Source organism: Vipera ursinii, assembly GCF_947247035.1.
Source record: "Vipera ursinii genome assembly, chromosome: 1".
NCBI classification, from domain to species: domain Eukaryota; kingdom Metazoa; phylum Chordata; class Lepidosauria; order Squamata; family Viperidae; genus Vipera; species Vipera ursinii.
The window spans coordinates 146,581,668-146,607,478 of record NC_139512.1 but is presented as its reverse complement, the minus strand read 5'-3'; the positions used below and the strand labels follow the sequence as shown (position 1 = coordinate 146,607,478).

Here is a 25,811-nt window from a genome sequence, read left to right as displayed (position 1 = left end):
ATAAGCAGGCATATACATAGAATGAAGGCTATTGTTAAGCACATTGATTTGTGCTTTAAATTGTAAGCCGCCCTGAGTCTTCGGAGAAGGGCGGGATATAAATGGGATTTTTTAAAAAAAAGACCAAATGGGAGATCCGTTCCAGGTTTTCCAGCCAGCCCGCCCAGTTCCTGAGTCAAATGTGTCCTTAGAGCTAAGCAGCTGCTCTGACTGCTGCCTTCCCCACCTGCCTTTCAAGTTGGGATAGACTACAGCTGCTCTTCAACTTTAGAAGAAAGACGTCCAGACCCCAGCCTGTAAAAAAATCACAGACTGCAGCTTCTTCTCCAATTGGTCCCGCTTTCCCTGCGCAGACTAAATGGGAGATCCGCTCCAGGTTTTCCAGCCAGCCCTTTCCCTAAAGTTTCAGCACCCGGCGTATAAGACGACCCCTGACTTTTGAGAAGATTTTCATGGGTTTAAAAAGTCGTCTTATACGCCGGAAAATACGGTAATAGAAACTTACCGAATAACATAGTTTTTCTAATAATAAAAAAACTCACAAAAATACTCTCAGTATCATAAATATATAAAAACTTGTAACACTGACATAGATCACATCTGAACCAACTGGCACATTCAAAACAGCCTATGTAGTTGCTACTATTTTCTATGTTGTCTCGATAAATAGCCTAACTACTGTGTTTTGAAATGGCAGAAGTATCCAAGATATCTTGAAAAGCAGCTACATATCTAGGGTGGAGTTTCCGTTCAGAAGAGACCACAACTATTTTCAGGTGTCACTGATGCCAAACTAGACAACAGGCATCCCCCGACTATTACTGTATAATTCTTATAATGTATGAGGGCTGCAACGCCAACTAAAACTCTTTTAACGTTTTAAATAGATTCAAGTTAATGAAGCCCCTAAGCCTATTACAAGGACTCTGTAACATTATCTTTGGTGCAATTTACTGATATACTATGTTCTTCAATATTGTAAACTCTCTAACCTACCATTATTTTTTGAATTAATTATTGGAATAGTATGAATTAAAGGTGACACTAGTCACAGTAAAATCAATAAACCTGAATTCTCTAAAAGCAATTAAGTTTCAATGCTGTAATACAGTAATTGTATAGTGAACTGAATTAGAGAACTGTATTTCTTCAGTAGAAAGAAACAGCTGTAAACTAAACAAGTCAAGGTTTAGACATTTCCAAGCAGGTGCTATAGATTTTTTTTTTACTGTATTAAATCTAGAATTGGACATAATGCATCTGGATATATCATATACTACAAAAACCTGGCAGAATATATCCAAGCCTCAGCAGGCAGCAACTGGATGATTGTAGAGAAGATTCACCAGAATTTAATTTTAAAAACCTTAAGATACCTTCCTCTGAGGGAACAGAAATAAAAGGAAGTATTTAATCAGAATCCTATTGAATAAAATTCACTTTGCACTCCTGCTCACAAACTGCAACCAGCTCTTCACCGCTTTTTCTGTAGCCTTCAGGAATCATCTGGGAGTGTACCACTAAAGTTTAGCTGAAAACAGCCCAATAGTAATGGGACAGTTTCTCACTGACTTCAGTGGGGAAACAAGGAAATTAATTAGATTAGCGTCCCTTAAATTACAAAATCATCATCATTACTGAGAGGGATTATTTCATCTAATACTTTAGATCAGCAGCTCCCGACCTTTTCTACACACTGCACCCCTATAATGCTTCTGATATATTCTCGCACCCCTTACAAAAGTTCAAAATAACGGCAACGAATTATGCATATACATTATAATTTTGAAAAGCCAAGTTTTCGCACCCCCTGGAATATTGCCTCGCAGCCCCGGTTGAGAACCCCTGCTTTAGATGAAGAGAAGACTCGGAAAGATCCAGACCAGCTTCAGCAGTAGGCTGAAATGAACAGGATGAAATTTAAAAGGAAAAAAAATGTAAAACTCCCAATTAGGAAAGGCATAATGTAATAAATAAAGAAAGACAGAGAAAACCTGGCTTGACAATAGTATTCCTGAAAGGAATATGGTGTATACAGTATGTGACCTTGTCCACCCTAAGGTAAATATTCACCAGCACTATAACACAATTGCTAAATACAGTCTTGAGCTGTCAGATCAGGCTGCAGAGTGAATTTGCCTTGCTTAGAGAGGTCTTTAAACAGAAGTTGGATGGTGATTAGTCTAGTTAGATCCTGGATCTAAATGACTAGATCAGGGGTGTCAAACTCAATTTCATTGAGGGCCGCATCAGCATTGTGGTTGCCCTCAGGGGGCCGGGTGGGTATGGCCAGGGTGGGCGTGGCTAGAGTGCGTATGGCCTACTGGGTGGGCATGGCCAGCTCTACATCGTTCGCATCAAGGGTGCCTATGGGGGCCTGGGCAGGAGTGGGATAGATCTGAGGGTCTCTGGCAGAAGGAGGGTCTCTGGGCCAGGGCCAAGGCAGTGGGGGCCGTTCCCTCACTGTTTCCAGGATGGCTTCACGGGCCGCATGAAACCACTTTGCGGGCCGGATCCGGCCCCCGGGCCTTGTGTTTGACATGTCTGGACTAGATGATTTCTAAAGTAACTTTCATGATTCTCTGGCACAATAAGCATCACCTCTACTGGGGATAAAAATCAAGTTTGGTCACTGAATTGCTATTACTGTCTTACCTCTTGCAGCTTCAGGTAGTCCTTGATGTACAACCACAATTGAACCCAAAATTTATGTTGCTAAGTCAGAAATTTGTTAATTGAGTTTTGCCCCATTTTACAACTTTTCTTGCCACATTTGTTAAGTGAATCACTGCAGTTGTTAATTTAAGATAAGATAATCTTTATTATCATTTTTACAGTGGGCACAACGGCACACATCAACAATGAAATTTAGTTGCCCGCTCTCAAAGTGAAACACATACATGACGCACACCTAAAACATACTACATACAACATATGTATAGACCCACCCCTACATATACATAACTATAAAATATTAAATACTGTCCATCTTGAATATATAACGGAAGGAGGAAGCCTGAGAGTTCACAAGGTTAATGCTGTATGGAATGAAACTGCGATTGAATCTGGATGTTCTGCTACGGAGACCATGAAGCCTCCTCCCAGAAGGTAAGAAGGAAAACAGGTTGTGAAGAGGATGAGTAGTGTCCCAGATAATCTTACGGACCCTGTTCAAGCAACACTTCTATGCTATGTCCTGGATGGGAGGGAGGGAACTGCCAATGACCTTTAGGAACATGGTTGTTAAGTGAATCTGGTTTCCCCACTGACTTTACTGATCACATGACCTTGGGACACTGCAACTGTCACAAATATGAGTCAGTTGTCAAGCATCTGAATGTAAATCACATGACCATGGGGATTCTGTAAAGGCCATACATGTGAAAAATGGTCCTAAGTCACTTTTTTCAGTGGCGTTGTAACTTTGAACCATCACTGAGCAAACTGTTCTAAGTCGAGGACTACCTGTACTTGATACTGAAAATGCTATTTTTTCAAAGTATGCAAAAAAATGCCCCTGTTTATTCAACCTAAGATTACCTACAAACATTAGCAAATAATAATAGAAGGTAATGTACACAAATAGAATATGATGCTATATCTGCATGTCTGCTGTTGTTTTAGCTTTTTCATTCAGAAAATCAAGGTTGAAAATCTTACTCTAAATAATTGAACCATAAGACAATGCGTTGTTTATATAAAAATTAAAATTTTGGGTGAAACAGCCCTTTGCAAAATAAAATTATCTCTCACGATCTTTCACTTCATTTCTAAAGATTAATAGACTGGACTTCTTGGATACACGGAACATGTGAGTATTGCATGGCCTATTTCACATGAACAATAAAAATTTAACAATGGGCATTAAGTTTTCAGGAATAGCATGTCCTGTTAAAAGGCCATATCCTCTGAACAGTCCATTATCTTTATTACTTGGAATAATCATCATCCTGACTACCATATTCAAAGAAAAGAACATTACAGCATCCAAATACACAAGTTGCATTTGTTTCAACGTTTATTAGTATGCTAGTAATTAGTGTTCTCTCCACAGAGCAAAACAAAAACATTTCACCCCAAAGTGAAGACGTCATAGTTTTGCATGCTTCCTAAGAACAATTCTATTTAGCACGAACAGAATCCAGGATTCTAATGTACTCGCATTCACATGAGCTCAAGCAGAGCACTTCGTATTGCTGCTGACGTTACCAGAGAAGGAAGGCAGAGAAGAAATACAGACCCGCACATCAAATTTGGCAGGAAATAACAAGAAAGCTACTCAGTCTTCTGTGCAAACAGCAGAGCTATCTGACCATGTGAGAATGTAGAAGACTTAATTAGACTAACATGCTTTCCTAGGGAGACAGTTCTGCTGCTGAGCTGGAGAGGAAAACTGAATAGGTAAGCAACTGGATACAAATGGAAACCACTCTATGTTTGTGATGTTACCGAAGGAGTAGAAAAATGCTGTTCATTATCCACAGGAAGGAATGGACACCCATTTACTGCAAGCTATAAATGTGTTTTGCTTCTGTGCATTGCTCCTGATCCTGTTCCTGAGGCTGTAAAATATAGAAACTGAACTGCAGGAAAATCAACAGAATAATATACATCACAATGGTAAGAGTCATTAACAGTAGGCTTTTATGGTATAGAATGTACACACACACACACACACACACACCTTCCCAACCTCATGCCCTCCAAATGTGATGTATTTCAACTTTAGCTTTATGAAAGAAGAGACTAAATCTAAAGTCTAAATCCCTACTGGGCATTTGGAGGAAACCAAGTAGAAGAATATGTTACATTTGTAGAAAATTCCTTCCAAGGAAAGCCAAGGGAAAATTATTTAAAGGCAATAACTGAATTCATCTCAAATATAGGATCATAATTATGCTTCTAGAGTATGCTCCAACACGAGAATCTAGTGTTGATGTGCAACATCAGCATAAGTTAAAATGTAGTCTTCAATCAGGACTTAACAACAAGCAACTAATTATTAAACAGAGCTATGCACACTTTGGAAATGATTCAGAAGTGTTTCAGACATCACGCTGGTAATATAAAATGCTCTACTATTCATTAAAATCGCCTTTTTTCCGCCCAGGTTTCTACACAAGGCTCAGACAAGGCATTTGCTTTAAAAATCACAAACTCTAATGAGTGAATTTCCTGGGTGCACAACCCTATTATTCAGTACTGTACTTCTTGTTGTGTGCCCAAGATTTGATAAAGAAAAACTTGTAACTGGTACAGAATGTCACGCAAAGTCTCCATCTCTGAATATCTTTATTAGGTTCCTTAAGATTGCTTTCCCCTTGTGTAAATATTATGATAGTAAAGCAGTATATTCGATTGAAGTGTACAGGTAGTCCTCAACTTACAACCACTACTGAGCCCAAATTTATGTTGCTAAGTGAGAAATTTGTTAAGTGAGTTTTGCCCCATCGTACGACTTTTCTTGCCACGGTTGAGAAGTGAATCGCTGTAGTTGTTAAGTCAGTCACACGGTTGTTAAGTGAATCTGGCTTCCCCATTGACTTTGCTTGTCAGAAGATTGCAAAAGGGGATCACATGACCATCGGGCACTGCTGCCGTCATAAATATGAATCAGTTGTCAAGCATCCGAATGTAAATCACATGACCATGGGGATGCTGCAGCAGTTTTAAGTATGAAAAACAAACATAAGCCACATTTTTCAGTGCTGTTGTAACTTTGAATGGTCACTAAATGACCCTGGGACATTGCAACCGTCATAAATATGAGTCAGCTGCCAAGCATCCAAATTTTGATCTCGTGACCATGGGGATGCTGCAACAGTCGTAAGTGTGAAAAATTGTCATAAAACACTTTTTTCAGTGCTGTTGTAACTTTGAATGGTCACTAAATGAACTGTTGTAAGTCAAGGACTACCTGTACATAGGAAGGGAAAGCAAAACAACAAACTGTTGCGGTTTTCCACAAAATAGCAACAGTCAATGAATATCCTGGAGAAAATCTATTTATGAGGTCACTAGGAGTCAACAGCAACTTTTTTTTTTAATTCCATTTATATCCCGCCCATCTCCGAAGACTCAGGGCGGCTTACAAGCTTAGCAGTAGCAGTAGCCTTCATTCTATGTATATGCCTGCTTATTAGGGCTTTCACACACAACCCAAGCGGCATTATTACGAAGTTAGCTTATTGCCCCCAACAATCTGGGTCCTCATTTTACCTACCTCGGAAGGATGGAAGGCTGAGTCCTGGTGGGACCCGAACCTGCACTAATTGCAGGCAGCTGGTGTTACTTAAGGAGGCATTAGCCCACTGCTCCACCAAGGCTCTTGATAGCATCTAATCATCATCATCATCAAATTGCTTCTTTCAGGCTTTGCATAGGGTGGTAATATAAACAATGATCTTCCCAAACTTAAGAAAATATGAAATAGCCTTCCTTCCTACCTTTGAATTCAAATTTAGTTATAAGAGAATGTGCAACATATACATTTATCCAGTGAATGATCATTGATTTTTTTTTAAAAAAACTGACAATCTAACATTAAACGTATCTGCCCAATTTATACAGTACGTTAAATGGTCAATTGCCAGGCTCTGAGCATTTCAGATGCAAACGAGGGTGGGGGGACGATGTCTTGGAGTAGAAATTAGCATGAACATAGCATCATTCAGCAATTCCTTCCACCTTACAGTCCCAGGAAAAGATGCAGCTGCTTAGATGGGCTCTGTTCCTGCAAGCTGTGAATCATCTAGTAAATTGTACTCTTTTTTGTGCAGTTAAGAGTTTTAAAGTATTATTGTTATCCTGACTAATTTGATTCTTGAAAAGACAGTTGACACTTCATAACTGTCCAAACCTACCAGTAGTAACAATCTTTACCCGTCACCATATGCTAGGCTAGGCCATCCTAACTTCCATTATTCCACTGATATAATAGTAAAAGGTTGCAATTGCTGTTGAATTGTAGCAAAGAGATGTGACGACAATAGGAATTTTAATAGTGTATTACCTGGAAGAAAGTTAACCTTGAATTTAAAACAATCTCTCCCTCCCCAGAAAGAAAATGAGATAGAACCTTTGAGTTTTGATCCATAATTTATCTAGAATTGCCAGATTCCTCCCAGAATAATCCTGAACCTCATTGTCCCCAACAAGAATCTATATATCCGGGTACATGGCATGAAAGCGTGTAACACAGCTATGGAGAAATTAAATATTTACAGAAATGACATGTCCAGTAACTGATTGCCATTAATTGGCTTTAAATAAGGGACCCAATTTGCACAACGAACGTACCTAACCTCTGTCCATCCAAAACCTGTTCTCTCACTAGCAAGTGTGTTGTATATACACATACAAAGGAGTTTTCACACACTCACGGCTACTCCGTGAGGATAAATGCAAACACGCATATTACGTAAAAAGTCCACTGTGCTCAGCCACTTCCAGGTGAAATAAAAGGAGGGCTTTTGCAATGCTGAAAACGGATTTGAATTGCCCATCGTTTTTTTCATAACTTGTGAAGAAATCAGGAGTCTTGAACTCTTCCTTCCTTCCCTTTGTGCAAAGGAAACAGGTTGGTATGAGCCATTTGAGGTGCATGCAGTGAGTCTCCCCAAGTTCAGTAGTCCTGACTCCTAAGAAGTATATTTCAACAAGGACCACATCCTCTTAAATACTCACTGCAGCAGTTTCAAGGACTTACCCACATCACCCAAGTTTGTATATGCATGCCTGGAAAATGTAGGTCAGAAGTATCATTGAGGTGACTCACATATACATCACCACCCATCCACTGGTAATAACTGTGAGGAAAAAATGTATTTCTCCCACTAAATATGGTGCGGTACCTCAGAATTATCATTCTTTGAGCAAACTCTTTACTTATAACCACCAATATATTTTTCTTCCTAGCATTTTTGTGGCAATGCTTGTCTACATTTTCTCAGATCAGTCTAGTGTTGATCCCTTGGTTGGGATAGGAACTGTTCAGCATGCTTGAGGCCTGAGCCTGACATTGTGGGCTCAAAGAGAGGGACTGTCTGTCGCAAAGTCACCCAGCTGACTTTGATACCTAAGGCAGGACTAGAATTCACAAACTGCCTGGTTTCTAGCCTGGTACCTTAACCATGACAAGCAAACTGGCTTACCTAATTATCACTATGATATTTTTAAATTCTGTTTCTTACTTTTTTATTTTCTTCTGCTTTATTTAGATTCCCAGCACTTCTTTCTTTGTCCCAATCAAACAACTTAACAACATTTGCCCTATACTAGATTCATCCATTTTAGCTTCTCAGCCAACCTTCGTCTGGAATTTTTTTTTAGGTGCATGAGGTGAGAATTGGCAGGATATATAAAATACCTATTAGACCACATTCAAAGATCAGATTCTGTGTGGATCTATGAATGGCTACAGTAAAACAGTGCACTGGAAACACCAGAACAAACAAGCAGGAACACTTCATTTCAACTACATTAAATTCCTAGTCACCTATTAAGGGTTTTTTTTTATTTTAAAGGAATTTATCTATTAATTTTTTTGTTGCAAGCTGCCCAAAGTCACAGTATTCAAGTTAGGCAGCCATATATGTAACTTAAATAAAATAAAATAAAATATTTTTAGCACTGACCGCCAACCAACCCAGGCAACCCCCCCTCCCCCTCCCACCAACAGTTCACCTCTCAATGACCCTGGCCTGAGGTAACTTCCCCATCACAAAGACCCACCACAAACCTCTCTGATGACTGACACCTGACCCATCACAAGACCCTCACTTGGCACACCCACACCTGAAGCCCTTATAAACAGAACACTGACACTGACATCCCCTAAAATAAAATATTTCTAATTTTTTTTCCCATACAAGATTAAACACCCTGAAGAGAAACTAGAAAAAAACAGGTTGGTGTTCACTGAGTTTAACCTGGCGTTATTTGTTTTCAAGTTGCCATTTCTGTGAGGATCCGGATATGTGTTTTTGATATTTAATCTTTATTTTCAATTTTCATGTAGATAATGCCCAAGCAAATAAAATCTCAACTATACAGAAATCAAGGATGGCTTTGCAGGCATACAGTATTTCTAAGTCCCCCTTCTGTATTACTTTCTACTCAACATCTACATCCGCACGGGATCTGGGGTTTTGTTTCTAATCACACAGAACTTTGGGGTTTTTTAAAAGAAAATATGTCACTCTGCAAAACTGATAATTCAAAATATTTCACATAAATCCCAGTGAAATCCTCATGAGTGCAAGCTCCTTGCAAGCCTGCTTTAGTTACAAGGAGACCAAGTTCCACATGCATGTGAAAAAATCCTTTCATTAAACACACCATCATCTATTTAGTAATCTGCAGTACCCTTAGTTTCCCAAAGGAATTCAGATCAACCTAATGAATTCCAATTAAATCTGAAAACTTCTCCCGTGGATTTTTTTTTGTGAATTAGAAACAGGGAAACTACAAAACAAGAGAGAGATGTGCAATTATGTCACGTAGGAAATAGCACTCTATCACTGCCAATGAAGTTAATTCAAAATCATCACCAAAATAAATCCCAAAACACCCCAATTGTGAAATAGGGGGGAAAAAGTCTTTCTTATGCCAGAGAAGAGGAACAAATAGGAACCCTGGGGGACATATTTCACTGCTGTTTCAGTTGGAATGCCTACGTGGTCTTCCTATACACTGGCCAGAGCTCTTCCTTGAGGCAGTCAAGAAACATGAAATATAAATAAAGGTTAGCTATGAGGCATAACTCAAAGTACGTACTGATTTTTTTAAATTACTTGAATAATTAGAGACCCAGGTATACTTGAAAGATCACCTTTTCTCATTCACAGAAGAGCAACCAAGATGATCAAAGGCCTGGAGACTAAAACATACGAAGAACTCCTGCGGGACTTGAGTTTGGCTAGCTAGTCTAAAGAAAAGAAGAAATGGGAGAGACATGATAGCGGTGTTCCAGTATTTGAGGGGCTGCCAGAAAGAAGAGGGGGTCACGTTATTCGCCAAAGCACCAGAGGGCAGGAAAAGAAACAATGGTTGGAAACTAATCAAAGAGAGAAGCAACCTGGGATTAAGGAGGTTTCCTGACAGTGAGGACAATCAACCAGTGGAACAGCTTGCCTCCAGAAATGGTGGGTGCTCCATCACTGGAGATTTTTAAGAGGAGACTGGACAACCACCTGTCTAAGGTGGTGTAGGCTCTCCTGCTTGAGCAGGGGGCTGGACTAGAAGACCTCCAAGGTCCCTTCCAGCTCTATTCTATTCTAAATTTCTGAATACCCTAGAAATACACTTAAAACTAAGAAAAAAGCCCCTTCGGCAGCTGAACTTAACTAGTTTTTAGTGGAATTCAGTTTTTTAAAGAGAATAGGCTGCTTCATCTTTTCTCTAATTATAGCCTTCTGCAAGTTGGTGAAGCTTTAGCTTTTCAGGAGAGCATTTGGGCTGTGAATTGCTGTTTCGCTGAACTGAATTTCAGCAGTCTCTGGTTTCTGAATAATTTATTTCTGTTCTATTCTGTTTTTCACTGCTGTTATATTGTTATATAGTACAGGTCATTTGAAATTGTTAATTTATGGCTTTATCCTTGCTGAATGCTTTTGAGTTCTCCAAAGCAAAAGTGTGGCACCAATTCACATCTGATTTTATACGAGAAGGAAGGAGAACATACACCCACTTTGATGAACTCCTTTGCTTCCTGGAAAGTTTAGGGACAAGTTTAATTACAATCATCCAATCATGACAGGACTACCCATAAGCAACAAATTACTATACTGCAAATTACAACTTGGTACCTATTTCCCTCTTAAAGCAATAACTATCAACCCCATTATCTGAAGTGAGCTAAATCTGAACGTGTTTAAATTATTCCTGCAGCATTTACTTATAGATGTGAAGCAAGCCTTCTAGCAAAGTATTTGAGACAAGGAGGTTATGGAACTATTAGTATTGTAATACTACTTCTAATTTTTTATTTGGTAGTATTTGTAATACTACTTCCAATTTTTTATTTTTTTATTTGGTATTTTTAATTAATTTATTTTATTTTTATGTATTTATTTTATTTTATTATTTAGTTATAAGCAAAACAAAAAACATCACAAAATGAACTACAATCAACAATATGCCAGTATAACAATGAATTAAAAGAAGGCTGCACTTTGGCCCATGTAGAAAACTTTTAAAAAATCAAGGCTTCTGATTTTATGAATTTTCATTCAAGTAGAGCTACCCTACCGGGGCTACATACCTCTAGATCAGAAGTGGGGAACTATGACCGCTTTATGACTTGTGGACTTCAACTCCCAGAATTCCTGAGTTAGCATGGCATTCTGGGAGTTGACGTCCACAAGTCATAAAGGGGTCATAGTTCCCCACCCCTGCTCTAGAGTCTTGATCAGGGGTGTCAAACTGCCAGCCCACAGGCCGGTTGCATCATACGCAGACCGCACCCACCTCAGCTCCAGCAATGTAAAAAACATTGTGATACGTTATGACATATCACATGATGTGGCAAGTTTGATACCTATGTTCTAGGGTAGGCAACCTTGGCTCCTTTATGACTTGTGCTATGCTGACTCAGGAATTCTGGGAGTTGAAGTGCACGAGTCATAAAAGAGCCAAGGTTGCCTACCCCTGGTCTAGATGATCACTAGATGGCTTTTAAAGGGTTAAAAAAAATCTCATTGCTGCCATCTTATTGGTCATCTCAGATTTTGCAGCCTAGATCAGATATGTCAAACTGCTGGCCCGCAGCCCAGATTCATCATAGCAAAACCGCGCCCACCCCATTGCCGCCAATGGCAAAATAGTCATGATACACTGCAACATGTCACGTGACGTTGCAAGTTTGACACCCCTGGCCTAGATCTTACAGGCCTGATAAAAGGTAAATAATTACACTGAAGGAAAATATAACCTAAGAATATTTTCTAGGCAATTTGATAGTATAAAGTAATATTTTAAGTGATATCCACCCAGCACCAAACTTTAAAATAGAGTGGTAAAGATTCTCCAGATAAGCCAAGATGAACTCAAAGAAACCCAAAGTTACACATAGACACACACACATACACCTAAAAATGGATTCTGAAATGCATAAACTTTTTTGTCTCTCAAAAGGTATAAGTTATAAATGATGCCATAAATTTTGCACAAGATAAGCAGAATTATCTAAATACCAGAATAGAAAATCTGCCAGTCTGCATCATCATCTTTCCGTAAGGTGTCCTTAAATATTTCCTATTTCTGGGAAGTTGCATACCTTAAAAGAATGCATTTGTCATCCAAGAAACAAAGAACAATGATCACTAACGGGGGGGGAGCGTACTTCGTAGCACCACATACTGTGCCAATTCAAGTTCCACACAGCTGAAGCAGACCACACATAAATGCTTAGAAATGTGATACGTGAATTTAATTTCTCAAAATAATCTAAGTGGTGGCTGCACCTTGGTTTGGAAGGTCATCTGAGTCCTTGACCTGCCTCTGGTGTATAGACTGGATGAAGCTGAGATAAAGTATACACACCTCTGTTTAAACATAGCTTAAATAAAATAATTACCAACTGACAAAATAAATCCAGGACATAACCAAATTCAAGGCTCTAATTCCAGGAACATCCTCAACATCAGCCAGATCCTTTGCATTGCTCAAATTTTCTGATGATTCTCCTTGACTCTACCTTGAACTTACTTGCAATTTAATCTGAGCTCTTCTGCATGCAAAGCTATTCTTGGCATTTCCAGAGATGCTTGTCTGATTTGTGTCTGTCTGTGTGTCTGTCTGTGTGTGTGTGTGTGTGTGTGTCCAAATGGCCCAACAGAAAAGCCATTTCACCATAGACTTTGCATTTTTACAATAATTTCCCCAAACATCAACCAAATATCAGCCCATGAAAAAGCAGCTGGGAAAGGCACAAATTATCTTACAGATCAGGATTTTCTTGGGGCCTTTACAATATGTTCATATCAAAGGAGAGTTCCTAAAAACAGCCATCATGTTGTCCTGGAATACTTTTTGTGAAAGTGTCCTCCAGAACTTGGAACCCCAAATACTCACCTTATTCTAACATACATGTGCTTATATATCCGTACCTGTAGTTTTAAAGTTCATTCTAATTTACTATTTATTACTATTTATTTACTATTTATTAGTCCACTAGGATTGTGGTACAAACATTAAAATATATAAATAACCACCCTTACTATACCAATGGTACAGATTATAGGGGGAACAAAGTTTGTTCTGATCCCCCATTCCCATCTACTTAACCACTAGGCAGTCAACATACTATAGCTAGAAATGACCACTTGTTGAATCAGTCCTGTCTGCATTGCCTAGGCCTCTTAGCTATCAACCTGCTGAAAAGCCATTCTTATGGTTAACTGTTTATTGTTTCATGGGACCATCCTTCAAAGGCAGATAAAATCATGGATGAGTGCATGCACAAGACCATTTTATGTGTCCTATGCTGACAGGCAAGGAAAATGACTTAAGACTAAAAGCAATTCCCCCAGGAATCAATTGGCCCTAGCAGACTGACCAAGGTGGACTCCAGCTGTATGTCCTAATGGCCTAGGTGGACAATAGAGCAGACATGCCAAAAGTGACATGCTATTTGCTTCAGCTTAACTCACCCAGCATCACAAATATCCCTGCAGGCAATCTGAGTTTATCTGTATATTACAGATAGGACCCATGACATACAGAAAAGTCTTCCACCTTTGATGGATAAGTGACGAAGCAAGAGAATACAATATATTATGCAATCAAAGATTCAACAAGTCATTTTTACGCAAGGCAAATGAAAAAACTGAAGCTACTTAACATGTTTGTATTTGTTTAAAAATGCATATACACATACGTAGCTAGCTACATGAAACACTCCAAAAAAATATTCAAGCAGAATGATTTGAAGTTTGAAAATAACTCATCTTCCAGAAATTCATCTAAGTAATTGTTCTTCTTCACCACCCAGAACCAATTTATAAATTCTATAAATAAACAAGATAAAGTACAGGTAGTCCTCACTTACCAATCACACACACCCTTCTCATGGAACAGAAACAGACTGGAAAGGAATTTCAAGAGACTAAGCTTTGTGCGCTTGTACACACTGAGAACAATATGATCACATCGGCAGTGGGAAAGAGTCAGGCAAAGGAGACACCGCCTATAGAAATTGCTTGGTTTTCTTCCTTCTCCTCGCAGAGTAGAGAGATTGGAGAGGAAGAGATTTAAAGAGAATACTGTTCCCAGAGCAGGCCAGAGGCTTCCACCCCTAGGTTGGGGAATGGTCATATTGCTTTTTGATGTGTACAAAACAATAAGGACTCGAGCATTCCAAAGTGTTAGGAGGCAAACAAAAGTCAAAGGTGTGAAACAGAGTAGATGTGTCGCTTTTCAGCCAAAAAGCAGTCGCAGTCACATGATTTCTCATTTAGTGACTGTTTCACTCAGAGGTGCAATTGCAATTAGGGTCATTAAGGTCACAATGAGGATCATTAAGCACGGATCACCTGTAACTCAACTGTATTTGAGCATAACGTTTTAAATTAACAATATTCCACTTTTCTATTGACAAGATGTGTTTATAATTTATACAAAATCTTGAACCAAATCCATATACAATGTCATTTCAAAATTTATCAGTCTCTAAAGTACTTCATTACTGAGATGGTGAGGTATATGAGTGGACAGATGTTTAATTGGGCTGTAAGGACAGGGTGGGTGTATTTCTGGTGTACTGAATATGCTCAGTTGGATTGTTCTCTGGTGAATGTTGGCATCATTATGCCTGTAATGTTGGGTGACTTCACCATTCATGGTTTGGGTGTGGGCCTGGGAAAGTGCAGAAAATAAAAAGGATGACCGTGAAGAGAAGGAAGATTCATTACCAAAGTAAAATAAAGGAAAATATTGCATAGGTCCAAATGATGGGGCAGGATTACACAAATGTCTTAAGACAGATATTCCTCCAAATTCTCATGAATATAAAAAACAGAGAAGCATAACCAGACATCAAGATTATGTTATTATATTTAATCTAAATAAAAGTAGGTTTTTTTTTAATCTTCCATGGAGCCTATTTCTTGATCTGGTCCATCTTGTAGGGCTGAAACAAAAACCAAGACGTTCATAATCACCATTATTCCAGTATGTGACAAATGCAGGAAGGCATATGTAAGACCACATATTCACCTTGGTATAGTATTGTGGTGGTTTGGATATGGAGAGCATTGCCTCCAGCTTGGTGCCATGGTAGGACCACTTTTTGGTCCACTCTAGTTTATTTGCCATTCAGGATTTCTGCAGGGTTAGACCCGACAGGACGGTTCACCTCAATGCCTGATCTGATGGATTTCCAGAGCAAATTTGGGACTTTTCCCAATGATACCACAGGCAGTTCAACTGAGGACCTTGTTAACCTTTGGCAACAGGAGGCAAATTGGGCCCTTGACAAAATTGCTTCAAACAGCCACTCTTTGTGGGCCAATACTAGGGTATATCCTAGTTAATTGGGAAACTCCAGGTGGTGAAGTATCTGAAATGCTTAAAATATCAGTGCAGGAAATCCAAAGATGAGTCTTACCAAAATACAGATATAAGCTCATGTTTGGCCCACACATCATGATGATGTATTCCTACTTCTCATTACATTGACAAACTGTTAACTGCTAGAGAAATAAATTTCCTTTTAGTGAAGGAAGAGAAGGAGGACTTGACCATTTGCCAACAAAATTCCACAGACTTTCCAATATCTTGATTCCTCCTGGACAAATTCCAATGAGGTGACTGGTACACCTTGGAGCTATTATTTAGGATTGTTTTTGGGCTGTGAGCTCTGAGAAAGCAGAACTCTCTGATATAAGCCCTGACACTTGTGGTCTTGATCCATGTCTCTCTTGGTTCCTTCACGGGGCTAATGTGGGACAGATAATCTGGATCTAGATTATCAAAATCTCTCTTTGGGCAGGGATGGTGTTGCAGCTTTGAAGGAGACTCCGCTGCTCCGTTCTTCTTAAGAAATTCTCCCTGAACCCAGGATTGTTTGCTAAATATCATTCAACTCCCACCACCACCCCCAAACTTCCTTTTTCCAAGAAATCTGTTGAGCTCGTGGTAAGGCTTCAGCTGCAAACCACTTTATTAGAAATGGTTCATTTGGACTCTTTTTAGCTAAGTTTCAGATCTAAGCAAGATTGCTGTCAGGACTTTGATAGGAAGAGTACATCCCTCATGTCCTACTTGATGCATCAGTGATTGTTGTTACTGTCAACTATGATATCAGTAAGGACTACCTAAGATGATACCACTCTAATGGCAGAAAGTGAAGAGGAACTAAAGAGCCTCTTGTTGCGAGTGAAGAAGGAGAGTGCAAAACCTGGGTTGAAACTAAACATTAAGAAAACCAAGATCATGGCAACCAGCGCTCTCAATTTCTGGCAAATAGATGGGGAAGAAATGGAGGTAGTGACAGATTTTATTTTCCTGGGCTCCAAGATCACTGCAGATTTATTTATTTATTTATTTATTTATTTATTTATTTATTTATTTATTTATTTATTTATTTATTTAATTTGTATACCGCCCTTCTCCTGAAGGACTCAGGGCGGTGAACAGGGCCATAAATACCAAAATAACCAAAATACAAAATTAAAAACAAATGAAACCCTAGTGTCCAAATGTAAAAATAAATTACATTAAAACAATAATTAAAACCCAAACCCATCAGACCAGGCCGGCTTGTTCAAACAAATAGGTTTTTAGATCACGTCGGAAGAAGCGAAGGTCGGGAGCCATCCGGAGCTCAACCGGTAAACGGTTCCAAAGGTCAGGCGCACCCACAGAGAACGCCCTCCCCCTGGGGGCCACCAGACGACATTCTCCGACCGGTGGCACCCTAAGGAGGCCATCTCTAAAGATGGGTACTGTAGACAAGAAATTAAAAGACGCTTGCTCCTCAGGAGGAAAGCTATAGCAAATCTAGACAGTACCCTAAAAAGCAGAGACGTCACCCTGCCAACAGAAGTACGTATAGTCAAGGCTATGGTCTTCCCAGTTGCAATGTATGGCAGTGAAAGTTGGATCATAAAAAAGACTGAGAGCCAAAGAATTGAGGCCTTTGAACTATGGTGCTGGAGAAGACTCCTGCGAGTCCCTTGGACTGCAAGGCGATCACACCGGTCAGTCCTAGAGATCAACCCTGACTGCTCTTTAGAAGACCAGATCCTGAAGCTAAAATTCAAATACTTTGGCCACCTAATGAGAAGGAAGCACTCACTGGAGAAGAGCCTAATGTTGGGAAAGGTTGAGGGCAAGAGAAGAAAGGGACGACAGAGAATGAGGTGGCTGGATGGAGTCACTGAAGCAGTAGGCATGAGCTTAAATGGACTCCAGAAGATGGTAGAGGACAGGAAGGCCTGGAGGACCGTTGTCCATAGGGTTGCGATGGGTCAGACACGACTTCGCAGCTAACAACAACAAATGGTTGTGGTTCCATTTCAACGATAATACAAGGTAATTAACCCATTAGCAACTCTGTTTTTGGTCCCTTTCCACTGCTGTTCAATAATTATCTAAAGCTGTTAAGGAAATGTGGGAAAGACCTTGGGAGATGGGGCAAATGGGCAAAGGGATGCTGCTGAGTGATCAGATTAGACAGAGACTAGCTCGCACCTGGATAATGGGTAGGGCAAGTGGCTCAAAAGGGAGCCTTCCTCGTTTCTTAAGACGTAAAAGAGACAGTGGAGGAATTGTACTTTCAGACTTGCAATACTCTGTTAATGCAGCTTTGCAATAAAATAGAATTAGCTTATTATCAGGATGTGTTTCCTGTCTGGCCTACCTGGTCAAGCAGACATCAATCTTGCAAGTCTAAAAGTACAATTCCTCAGAGCGTTTGCAAAAGGATCCAGCTCAACCAGATGAAGTGGGATATTAGTTCCTTCAGTTCTGATTTGATGTGCTGCATCACAGGATGCTGGGATTAGAGATAATATCTCAGTAGGGGAAAAATGGAGTCCTGAGGTAAACTTCAGCTAGGGTATGAGAACTAGAAATAGAAGACTTGTCAGAAGACTCTCCAAATGTCTTAATATGCTTATGCAGTTTGGGTATATTCATGAGTCTGTTTCAACTAATTAATTTTGATATTCTCTAATGTCAGAAGACTTACAGTATCATTGTTTCTATCTATCAAAGGGAGGAGTGTCGTCAATTTGTTCATACCTTGAACAGCCAAACAAATCAATATTTCAACACACCTAAAAGTGTTCACTCACTAAGATGAGAAGACATATTTTCATTTTCATCCTTCTAAATGGATCATAAAGTTTTATCAGTGGTGTAATAACTTCTTTTCAAGTCTATCACTTTGAGACTTAATGCTGCACTTGTCTAACCTGATAAAATACTATGAACATTTTATTTTCCCCCGAGAATGCCAGAGAACTATGATAAGACATAGTTAATGCCTTCACGTCTTAAGTTGAGATCACTTTGAAAGAGCACCAAGCAAATACAGAATATTTCCAACCTCTCAGTCAGGATATAATGACAATGTCTTGTGCAGATGAAATGATACTGGTGAGGACATTTGTATAGTTATGTTTGTGTGTGTCTATCTAGGGAAGTTCTTTTAAAGTTAATTCAGGAAAGCATACAATGCCTGTAAAACAGGCAGCTAGAACTGTAATGGTGGCATTTAGTAATATTTGGTAAACAGTCCATGTTTGCATCCAAATCCAACCTCTGCTAATTAACAGTATAAAACATAACAGGCAAGAAAAACAAACTAAGATGCTTCAGATTTCACTGCCAGGAATGAGAAAAACATTTTAATCTTTGATTTGTTATTTAGCAAAGATAACATTCAAATAAAGTATTAACTGAAGGTATAATTCTACCCCAATTAGGATATTTTAATCTCTTTGACTTCAAGAAGATGGAGGTCATATATCAGATTATCTTAAAAAAATTATTCTTTAAATCACATGATCAACCCAGTTTTGTTCCAATAAATTCACAACAAAAGAAATAATGTTGTCCTGATACATAAAAAGTTATGCCACAATTTTCTGGTCCAACATTTTACTAGCCACGCCACACAATGATTAAGTAACATGTGTAAAAGTGGGCAAGAGCCAGCTCTGCAAAAGCAAACTACATCACAAGGTTAGGACATCTTTGCATAATGTACAATGCATAGACATAAGGTCCCCATGAATATTTACAGATAGTTCTCGACTTACAACTGAAACAAGTGACTTATGACCATTTTTCACACTTAAGACCATTGCAGCACCCTCATGGTCACATGATCAAAATTCGGATGCTTGACAACTAATACATATTTATGATGACTGCAGGATCCTGGAGCTATTTGATCACCTTTTGCAACCTTCTGACAAAGTCAATCGGGAAGCCAGATTCACTTAACAACCGTGTTACTAACTTAACAACTGCAGTGATTCCCTTGACAAGTGTGGTAAGAAAGGTCATAAAATGGAGCAAAAGTCATTCTATTGCTTAGCAATAGAAATTTTGAGCTCAACTGTGGTCATCATTCAAGAACTACAGTCATGGCCGAAATTGTTGGCACCCCAGAAATTTTTCCAGAAAATCAAGTATTTCTCACAGAAAAGTATTGCAGGAACACGTTTTGCTATACACAGGTTTATTCCCTTTGTGTGTATTGGAACACAACAAAAAAGGGAGGAAAAAAAGCAAATTGGACATAATGTCAAACAAAACTCCAAAAATGGGCCGGACAAAATTATTGGCACCCTTTCAAAATTGTGGGTAAACAAGATTGTTTCAAGCATGTGATGCTCCTTTAAACTCACCTGGGGCAAGTAACAGGGGTGGGCAATATAAAAATCACACCTGAAAGCAGATAAAAAGGAGAGAAGTTCACTTAGTCTTTGCATTGTGTGTCTGTGTGTGCCACACTAAGCATGGACAACAGAAAGAGAACTGTCTGAGGACTTGAGAACCAAAATTGTGGACAAATATCAACAATCTCAAGGTTACAAGTCCATCTCCAGAGATCTAGATTTGCCTTTGTCCACAGTGCGCAACATTATCAAGAAGTTTGCAAGGCCTTTTGGATAAAAATTTGGTGGAACATGCAGAAGATTTTCAAGCAAAGGATAAAGTTTTGTCCGCAACTTTTTTTGTTAGGTATAATTACAGATGCTATGGTTGTGGACACTAAGCTGATGTTGAATTTAATTACGGCAGCAAGACTCTTAATAGGTCAATATTGGAAGAAGGAGGAACTGCCGACTGTAGAAGAATGGAAAGGTTTCTGACCTGGCAGAGATGGCAAAGATCTCAGCTTACTTGAAAAATCACTCGCAAGAACGTTATATTATGGAGTGGAGAAAATGGATTGAGTATATCCAGAACAAATATGGGACTAAGAAGTTTCATGTAGCATTTGAATAAGTCTTCCTTTCTTTTTCTTTTTTTTTCTCTTTTTTTATATTTAATAGTAATAGTGTTTGTAGTTATCCTATATGAGCTAGAGAGTGATAGATTTTAGAGTTTATGGATGTTTATGATTGGGTTTTTTTGTTTTTATACCTTGTACTTAGCTCTGGGAAGTCGGGGGGGAGGGGGGGAGGGGTAGGGAGGGATGGGTACGGGAGGGGGAGGGGGGATTGTTAAAGATAAAATGTATGTTAAAACTTTTCAATAAAAAAAAAAGAAGTTTGCAACCCATGGCACTGTAGCTAATCTCCCTGGTCGTGGACAGAAGAGAAAAATTGATGAAAGGTTGCAACGCAGGATAGTCCAAATGGTGGATAAGCAGCCCCAAACAAGTTCCAAAGGAATGCAAGCTGTCCTGCAGGCTCAGGGAGCATCAGTGTCAGCGCGAACTATCCGTCAACATTTAAATGAAATGAAACGCTATGGCAGGAGACCCAGGAGGACCCCACTGCTGACACAGAGACATAAAAAAGCAAGATTACAGTTTGCCAAAATGTACTTGAGTAAGCCAAAATCCTTCTGGGAAAACGTCTTGTGGACAGATGAGACCAAGATAGAGCTTTTTGGTAAAGCACATCATTCTACTGTTTACCGAAAACGAAATGAGGCCTACGGAGAAAAGAACACAGTACCTACAGTGAAATATGGTGGAGGTTCAATGATGTTTTGGAGTTGTTTTGCTGCCTCTGGCACTGGGTGCCTTGAATGTGTGCAAGGCATCATGAAATCTGAGGATTACCAAAGGATTTTGGGTCGCACTGTAGAGCCCAGTGTCAGAAAGCTGGGTTTGCATCCGAGATCTTGGGTCTTCTAGCAGGACAATGACCCCAAACATACGTCAAAAAGCACCCAGAAATGGATGGCAAGGAACACTGGAGAGTTCTGAAGTGGCCAGCAATGAGTCCAGATCTGAATCCCATTGAACACCTGCAGAGAGATCTTAAAATTGCTGTTGGGAAAAGACGCCCTTCCAATAAGAGAGACCTGGAGCAGTTTGCAAAGGAAGAGTGGTCCAAAATTCCGGGTGACAGGTGTAAGAAGCTTATTGATGGTTATAGGAAGTGACTGATTTCAGTTATTTTTTCCAAAGGGTGTGCAACCAAATATTAAGTTAAGGGTGCCAATAATTTTGTCCAGCCCATTTTTGGAGTTTTGTTTGACATTATGTCCAATTTGCTTTTTTTCCTCCCTTTTTTGTTGTGTTCCAATACACACAAAGAGAATAAACCTGTGTATAGCAAAACATGTGTTCCTGCAATACTTTTCTGTGAGAAATACTTGATTTTCTGGAAAAATTTCTGGGGTTCCAACAATTTCGGCCATGACTGTATCTGTACTTTCATCCATGATGCATAGGCTGTGAGGGGATAGGGGAGAGGAATTTAAAACAGCTACTTAGCCTTTATTGGAAGTGCTCTAGGCTTGAAATGAACCTGCTGAAATAAAGCTGTATCAAAAGACAATATTTGTAGTATGTCTGTAACAACTCTGGAACATTTCCCATGGATCAGAACAATCCATTTGAAACTCAAAACACTGTTTCAAATTGTAAATATACTATATGTGCTGCCAGGAGCTTACTTCTGCTAAGCTTTTTGATCAGAAACTACAGTATAAAGAGTAGCATAAGAACAAGGGTTCTGACTTTACTATTAATCTGTATACCATGAAATGATGTTGAAAGACTGCCACTGACAATAAATCAGTGGCATACCAGGGGGTTGGAGTGGACAACAGCATGGCTGTGTATGTGTGGATGGTTAACAAAGTAAATAAGTGGTACCAGTAGGTGGGAGATTGAGGAAGTGTTTTGCTGTAGGATCTTTCAAATATTACTGCTCTACTTTACTAAAATCTTAACAAAAAATAATAGTATTTCACATATATTTTAAATTCACTCACTTTAAACTTATTAAGGGTTTAATGATACACATGCTTCTCCAGGTCTCACAGAAAGCTATTTGAAATGTACAACTGAACGAGGATTTAAGAGAACACTTGGGGGAAGGGGGTTTATTCCTCACGACCATAAAATCCAAGTTTGCCATATCTATGTCCAAAAATGACATATACTCTCCTATTTGGGTGTTCAGGTCTGTATGCAAATGTATAAAAATATAAGTGTTCTATAAGTGAATTATTAGCACCACTTTTAATCAGAGACTTTATCTGTATTTGGTAGGATACCTGAATGGAAATTGAGTTTGTTGCATCTGGTAAAGGTGGGGTCAATTTAGGTGTTACTGGATCTGAAAGCACAGGTATATACAGATGCTTCTAATACCATACTGGAGTATACATTTAAACAATGGGCTTACTTATGGGTAGCTGTGTCGAGTTGCACTGTAGGATTATACCTAAAGATCAAGCAAATCAATGTGCAGTTACTAAATGGTCTCTTTCATCCATTTAATATTTAAAACACAGAACAATATACTGTAAGACTGCAAGCAATTCAGAAGCTTCAGCAAGGCAAAGGGAATTTTCCCCAGTACAAAGTCACAGCCAAGAAAAGAATATTCACACATGCGTCTGCCCACCCAAATAACAATGCAAAAAAGTAACTCTCACATGTAAAACTCACTGCACATCCTGCATTTTAAACACAGCATTTGTGCAAGTTGCAAACTTTAGCACTACAGGAAAACAAATCAAAGCTGGTCGACTCCAATAGAACACCCAGTAAAATAAATTTGAAGTCCAGAATGCTGAAGCCACTGAATAACAGGAAAAGGTCAGAGCAAAAATTTTATATCCAGAGGTTCCACTTGCAGCGCCTCTAACTGGGAAGACCTAAGTGCAGGTCTTGTCCAGATTGCCAGAAAAGTATCACTAGTGTAGACAAAACTGAGTCAAATGGAGCCCCCTGGACTTGGTACAAAGGCATTTCTCATTTCTTACTAGTACCAGTCCTAAATCTTCTTGAATGTAACTTTGAAGAATTTAGAAATTATGCATGAAGGCGAATATACGTGTTCCAGGATAATGTGGCAGAATCCAATCTGGGTCGGTCACCGCCGGGACCAGAGGTTTCGTCTTCCGAGCTTTCAGACTCATGCTAGATCCCATCCCTGAGGAACTTTTCTCTAGCCTAGAGAGAAGTTTCCTGAAGATGGGCTCTCGCACGACCTAGATTGGATCCTGCAATTTGGGAAACTGTTTGTCACTATATATTTTGGGGATGCATCTTGTGGCATGTTCAAAACTGTATTGTCAAAAACACAAAAATTATTTCGAAACAGCAAAGCTCTATACAAAACGTTCTTTAAAGACATAGCCACTTTTCTAGATAGGTAAAAAGATCTGCCCTATGACTATAGCTCCAGCACAGAAGAGTAGACAATCATTGAAACATTTACTTGGAAACAGCAGATGGATATCATTAAGTCACATTACGACATGTGCTCACAGAACAGAACTGTGCTGGAATTTAATAAGAAATGCTGCATTGTGTAAGTATCAGATTTAATTATTTTTGTAATAAATTCTGAAGCTGAACGAACCATTTATCACATAAAATTCATGACCTAGTAGTTCATGCCCTAGCTTAATGAATTCAGTGTGATGATAATACTTCTCTTTAAAAGATTCAGACAAACAAAACAATATTTTCCGATCTTCCCCAGAAAAGAGACAATTTTGCTGCATCAGGTTTCTTGGGCCTTTGCAATTGGGCAAATTGAATCAGTTGAAGGAATGAGAAACTGATCATTTCATTTTAAAGCAATACGTCAGGAACATCCACTTTTAGCGAAATAGGCTAAAGGCTGCAGCTACTGTATATGTAGAGCATGGTAGAGATTACTGATTTATTCTCATCTTTGGTCTACAAATCAGGAAATATGTTGACATCTCCATTATTCATTAAACAGATGGGTTGCATTTCCCCTCTCTCTTATAAATGAAAGTAGTTAAAAGGGCCTTTTAGAAGTGATATATCCCAATCCAATTCGGGGCTCAGAACCATTCCAGCTCCTTTTTATAAATTATATTAAAAAGTTAGGAAGGAGAATTGATTATGACTAGTTTGTCAAACCAATCTTACAGCCTCTTTGGTTTGTGGCTTACAGAATGATTTCCTATTGTACATTGCTTACTATACATTAATTAGAATGATTGCTTACTTTACGTAGATTAAGATTAGTCCATAATTGCCACAGCTTATATTTGCTACTGTATTTTACAGGAATGGTTCGGATTCTTTATATTATCACGTCTTTAATTTTTTTGGCTCACTATTTGATTGTTGATTACTGTTTGTTGTGAGCCACCCAAAATTGTTGAGAGTCAAGCAGCATATAAATTTAATGAATTTATTACTGTTATTGTTAGTCCACAGTCAGCCAGATATATAGACTGGATTTGTGACTTTTATCTATTTATCAAGTCCTAGGGCAGGTAGATGTTGTTGCTTGATGGTGTTAGGTATCCTCACAGGATGTCAGCTGTTCCAAGTAAAGCTGCTTTTTGCAATTGACTGGTGGTGACTTTGTCAACGCCAATGATATTGGGACTGCACCCCAAGTTGCCAAATTACTATTGGTGCTATCCTTGCTTTCTTTTCACTCGACTTCTATTTTCAAGTCTTTGTATTAATTTTTCTCCAATTCTTTCTCTTCTTTTCTTTCTCCAAGCATTGCATTGTCCATTATCTGGACATTTTTGTCTTTCTTATTTCTTTGCTCTTTTTCAGAGCATAATGTTGCTTGCCAAAAAGAGAATGGCATGGTATGATGTGTACATCCACACACAGATATTTAGAACAAAGATTATTTATTTTGGGTACTTATTTCATAATAATGAACCATATTGTTTTTATTCATAAACAATGTGTATTAAATCAGGGAATATTAAAAACCAAAAACAACCTTTAAAAAAACTTCAGTTATTTTGCTAATCAATACCTTTAAAATGCAAAGTTATAATTTATCTTGAAGGTCACGGGTTTCTTCTCCGAAAACAGTTCTGTGAATCATTTACCTTCCCTTGAAGAACTGTAGCACATGCTTACACTTAAATTTAACTGGTGCAATTACTGTTTAGAATTCAAGTTGAAGAGTGCTGTTTGAGCCTCTTGTGAATTTCTGACTGAAATGCCAGATGGAAGGGCCTTAGATAACAACCCACATCAGCATTCCCCAATTTGCTATTCTCCAGATACATTAGAGTATAATTTTGTGTATTTCTAGTCCACACAGATTGTGAGTAAACTGGCTGGGAATTGTAATGTTGCAGCCCCAAGACACCTAAAGAGCATCAGGTTGAGGAAGGCTGCAGTACATTTAGCATCTTTTTAAGCT

General features: G+C 38.9%; 1 protein-coding gene across 4 annotated transcripts in view; it reads right to left on the bottom strand.

Moving 5' to 3' along the window:
* GALNT13 (polypeptide N-acetylgalactosaminyltransferase 13) overlaps positions 1-25,811 on the bottom strand; it is a 238,940-nt gene that overhangs the window by 178,476 nt on the left and 34,653 nt on the right. The gene's annotated exons all lie outside the window — the stretch shown is intronic.